At 43.6% G+C, this 5,645-nt stretch overlaps 1 non-coding gene across 1 annotated transcript; it reads left to right on the top strand.

Annotated features, from left to right (window-relative positions):
* Positions 1 to 3,205: 3,205 nt before the first annotated feature.
* Positions 3,206 to 3,312, top strand: LOC128332234 (U6 spliceosomal RNA). Its single transcript, XR_008310637.1, has one exon. It is a non-coding gene; the product is annotated as a U6 spliceosomal RNA (small nuclear RNA).
* Positions 3,313 to 5,645: the final 2,333 nt, after the last annotated feature.

The raw sequence follows: 5,645 nt of genomic DNA, 5'->3' as shown, positions 1-5,645 counted from the left end.
ATGGTGAAAAAGGGTTACATCCATGTATCTGCTGTTCGGGGATGGTGGCAGTCAGAAATGACGAAAGGGTTCAAAGAACACGGGCCCCCAGCTTCTGAGGGCCCTCCAGCTCCATCCCTCAGCTCCTGAGGGCCCTCCAGCTCCATCCTCCCTATTTCCTTCATTATCTCCCTCACTCTGGGAGGTTGCCAGAGAGAGGGATGAACACGGGCCCCCTCTCCCCTAGCTACGCCCCTGCATAGACTTCAATGACCCAGTATTCGCGGTTTCGCTATCCGCAGTAATTACGGAGAATGGAACACCTGCAAATACCGAGGTCCACCTGTAATACTGAGGTCCACCTGTCTCCTTTATTTACATTTGTGTTTTTATGTATATATGTGTGTACGCACACACTCTTAAATGTTGTAGTTATGAGATGGGATACTCCAGTCATTGGTTTACTTTCATGTTAAGGTACTCATAAGCTTTGCAACTTCTATTACAGACAATACGTACCAACAGGTCAAAATCTGGATTGGATTGAACCTTCAGGCTTGCCCCTCACATCATGCATAACTCAGGCTGTCAGTTCTTTAAGCAGCACATGTACATTTCTTCATATACACATTCAATTTTCACCTTGACAATCAGAGGCATTTTTTAAAAAAAATATAAAGATGCTCCAAGGATATGTCTGTGCACTGATGATACACAGATGTTAGCCAATAGCTACTAATCATCCACAGCCAACTTTCTCCCATTCAAACTGAACCACTCTGAAAACCTGCATAACCAATTTTGACAAAGTTCTCCAGGAGAATTTTTTTTTTAAACCAATGCATCAGAGGCACTATCAAACCAACTTCACCAGTCTCAAAATGTTATGACTTATAGAATAGGAAGGAGTATTTTTAGTCTTCCTTTAAAAAATTGAAATATGGTCAGGCCTTCTCTTTTCCTTTCTGTGCTAACTAGAATGGGACCTGCTCTGCTCTGCTCTGCTCTGTTCGATGGGTTGTTGTTTGCAATACCAGCCCCAGAGGAGAGACATTTTTCACCTGCTAGAAAGCAATTAAATTACTAATTAAGGGCCTTCTATTTGGTTGAGGCCTTCCAAGGAACATGTACTACCCTCTAATTACATTCCTGACAACAATTTCACACAATTAGCTGCCTAAACACAGCAGAGCACAAGGGGTTCAGGATCCCTCTGCAATTCAGCCATCTGGGTGTTAAATTCAGCATCCCACCCATATGTATTTTTGCCCCTCCTTCTAAAAGTGTGTGGATGCATACTTTTCTTCTATCTTTGTCTGTGGGTTCCGCTTATATTCAAAATAAATATTTTTATCCTGGATTATTTGGCCTAGAATAATTGGTTCTACACTCTCATTATTGTTTAAAAAGATGTTTAAAATGCCATTCAGTGTATAACTTTGCACTGACTGGGCAGACTGGCCATTAACTGGATCAGGACAGAACCTGGTTGGCTGCAATGATGCTGCTAAACTGGAGATCGATTTAACTCCCAGGGAACGGTGATGTGTGTAGCCTCAGTGCCTTTCCAGCCATATTTAAAAAATAAGAATTAAATATTCATTTGTTGCTGGGAATCCAGGCATTTTCTATTAGGCAATGCTTTTGTTTTGGGAATTATTCCAGCGCTCAAACCAGAATGTTTTGTCACTGGGAAAATGTGATTTACCCCACCCAGCTCAAGGGTTTCTTGCTGTTGTCCATCACATGAGCTTAGTGGACTGGGGTTGTGCTAGCATCACAGGAGCTCATTGGGCAGTGCCAGGGATATCCCTAGGGTTTTTGGCACCCTAGATGAAGTTTGACTTTGGTGCCCTGCAGCCAAGAAGTGTGGAGCTCTGGCTTTAACTTGAACCATGCAAGCTGCTCATTCAGGTCAAATTACCAGCAGCCAGTGTGGATGATCAGTGAAGAACTAGCCTGTGTCAGTTTGGGATACAGTGGGAAACGGGGAAAGGTTGAGGATCTTAGAGTAGGGATGTGCACGAAGATCTTCGTTGCTGACGGGGGGGGGTAGCGCTTTAAGGGCGGGGGAGGGTTTACTCACTCCTCCCGCTGCATTTCCCCCGCCGGCGCGCTGTCATTTTGAAGCCCCGTTTCCCCCGTCGGCTGGAAGTGGCCGGAAGTCACAAGTGCGCGTGCACCCGTCGTGCATGGCAGAAGGGCGCGCGCGCACGACGGGCATGTGCGCGCTCGTGACTTCCGGCCACTTCCAGCCGACGGGGGGAATGGGGCGGCAGGGAGGAATGCTGCCGCCCTGAGGGGCTTCAAAATGACAGCGCACTGGCGGGGGAAATGCAGCGGGAGGGGTGAGTACACCCTCCCCCGCCCTTAAAGCTCTACCCCCGTCGGCAACAAAACGCCGAAACGCCCCCAGTGCCGAAACGTTTCGGAGGCCTTCATAATGGCGTCCGAAACGTTTCAGGCACATCCCTATCTTAGAGGCTGCCCAATGCCCTCCCTTCCTCTATTGCCTCTGCCTACCTCCCCTCAGCAGTGCAGGACCTATGATCTTTAAGGTCAACTCTGTCTCCCTGAGAAGCAGCTTTTAATGGTGCTGCAAGGAGCTTCCTTCTGTGACTAACCAGGCCCAACTGCAACCAAGCCAACCATCGCACATACCATGGGCACTCACCAGGATGGAGGCTCCAGCCTAAGCAGCCACAGCCATAACAGATGGAAGGAGGCGGGCAAAGGACAGAGCGTGCTGAGGGGAAAAGAGGAGGAAAACAAGCCTTCTCAGTGCTCATGAGAAAGGGCTATCTTAATATCCCATGGACTCTGCTGAGAATTCCACCACCCACAGAATGCTTTGAATTGTTACCCCACCCCTCTTTGTGGTGTAGTGGTTAGAGTGCTGGACTAGGACCAGGGAGACCGGAGTTCAAATCTCCATTCAGCCATGATACTTGCTGGGTGACTCTGGGCCAGTCACGTCTCTCTCAGCCTAACCTACTTCACAGGGTTGTTGTGAGGAGAAACTTAAGTATGGAGTACACTGCTCTGGGCTCCTTGGAGGAAGAGCGGGATATAAAATGTAATAAATAAATAAATAAATAAATAAATGCTTTTTCTCCCCTCAAAGGGTGCTGCTTCATCTGTATGCCATGCTTTTAAGAAAAGTCATTTCCTATAGGTGACTTGAGGAGTGCGTCTAAGGCTAATCATGATGATGAGCTGTTGGACTGCTCCCTTTGGTGACACACATGCTAACATTGGAATGATACAAAGAAGATTGGCATGTCCCCTGTGCAAGGATGTGACATCCAATTTTGTGAAGCAAATGGGGCCATAGCTCAATGGCAGAAAGCATCTGCTTTGCATGCAGAAGGTCCAAGGTTCAAGACCTGGCATCTCCAGGTAGGGCTGGGAAAGACTCCTGCCTGAAATATTGGAGCTGCTGCCAGTCAGTGTGGACAAAAATGGATTAGATGGACCAATGGACTGACTTGGTATAAGGCAGTTTCCTATGTTCCAAGGGATATTAAGTATACCTAATATTGACCTGCATGCAACATTCCAAGAGTGTGGCCATAAGCCCCACTCTCCACCCCAGTGCTGACACACCCAGAAGCCTCACCACTGCACTGAACATACTTACACATAATTTGTTTGATATGAGCATGATACAGACAAATGCTGTAAGCAAGAACAGATTCTTTCTGTGATTGGAGGACTGGAGTGTTCGTCTCTGCAGAGAAATGTGTGTAAGTGTGTTCAGCATGGGGTTGAGGCCTCTGAGTGTGTCAAAGAGCTCTTGACCCACGGTGTCCATTTAAATCACAATTGTGTGTTATTGATGAAGGTGGAAGTGGAAATGTCTTACTTAAAAAGTTTAATTTAAGGTGATCTTTCTTTCTTTCTTTCTTTCTTTCTTTCTTTCTTTCTTTCTTTCTTTATTTATTTATTTATTTATTTATTTATATTATAGTTTTGTGCTTCACAGCATCCTTCTGGATCCAGAGCTGGAGCACAGTTTGATCACATTAATTAATTAATTAGATACCCAGCTTTTTTGTATCAAAGTGCACTCAATGCAGCATGTTGCAGCTCAAATTATATAATTTTATATATTATAGATTTTATAAATTATACACACACACACACACACACACACAGAGACATTAATAATGTATTACATTCTAACAATAAAGCAAAACAAAAATCATTCTAACAAGGCCATTTTAAAGATCTTGACAATCTTGTCTAAACAATCTAGCTTTTACTACTGTTCTGAAGAAATATATAAATATATCCCACTTGAACCTGCCTGTACTTTGAGATCATCAATTGGATCTCTGCACCAAGTCCAGAAGTACTATTGGCAGGGACCCTGGACAGAACTTCTTGAGCAGTAACCTCTAAGCTACAGAACATCCTCTCCTTGGAGGTCCGGCAGTCCCCCATTATTTACCTTTTGTTGCCAAGTGAAAATGCTTTTTCTTTACACAACTGGTGAGAGCCAGCGTGGTGTAGTGGTTAGAGTGCTGGACTAGGACTAGGGAGACCCGAGTTCAAATCCCCATTCAGCCATGAGACTTGCTGGGTGACTCTGGGCCATCACTTCTCTCTCAGCCTAACCTACTTCACAGGGTTGTTGCGAAAGAGAAACTTAAGTATGGAGGAAGAGCGGGATATAAATGTAATAATAATAATAATAATAATAAAATTACTGTTTCTTGCTAATTGTCTCATGAGAAGCTGCTGCTGGTTGTATAGTTATGTGGTCTATATATTTCTATTTTAAAGTCTGTATTTTTAAGGTGACTTTTTATGATTTGTTGTACTGCACTTTGAGCAGTTGCCCGGAAATGCAATATAGAAATTTAATTAATTAATTAATTAATGCATTTATGTATTGAAAATTGTAGTAGTAATAATATGCATCCCTGGCCCAGAAAGAAAAACTGGTCAAGGCAATATTTTCTTTATTAGTCTGTTTGCTTGTCAGAAGTCGAGTCAAAATTGACTTCTTATTGATTCACTGCTTTTGCTATGGCTAGGGAAAATATGTGACAGGAAGAGAAGAGAGGAAAAGGAAATAATAGTTATCTTAAATATTAGAAGATATCAAAACTGATAAATTTCTCAAATAGCTACAGATTATTAAATGTTCATTGCCCAGGTATTTATTTTCTTGTTTGGACAAAGTTGCTCATATCTTAGTTCTCAAGACTGCACAGGGACACATCTATTCTTATTGTGCCTTCATTTCTCACACACTTGTGGGAAACAAGTCACTCCTCTTTCTCCTCCATTCCCTTTTCATGGTTTATTCCTATTGCCTCTCATCCTGCCCCCCTGGTAACATTTACCTTGCCTTTGCTTTTTTAAGCATATACAGTGCAGGTGCTTACATATCTCTAAATTTCACCATTAAACAATACTTAACTGCATGACAGATGCCCCAATGCACCATGGGACGAATGTATTGCAAGACATGTTCATTGCCATAAAAACAGTGGATGTCAATTTGGAAAGCATCTTTTGGCACATACTCAGCCCCCACCTTCCAAATGCTTAAGTAGGGGACGGGGCACATTGGTTCCACCTAGAAGTATGATCAAGATGTGTTTACACAACAGACACTTCAGTTTTGGGTACTTCCACACAGCAATGTATTGCAT

The sequence above is a fragment of the Hemicordylus capensis genome, chromosome 6, assembly GCF_027244095.1.
Source record: "Hemicordylus capensis ecotype Gifberg chromosome 6, rHemCap1.1.pri, whole genome shotgun sequence".
Classification (NCBI taxonomy): Eukaryota; Metazoa; Chordata; class Lepidosauria; order Squamata; family Cordylidae; genus Hemicordylus; species Hemicordylus capensis.
The sequence above is the reverse complement of the archived record's forward strand: the minus strand, read 5'-3'. Positions and strand labels throughout refer to the sequence as shown.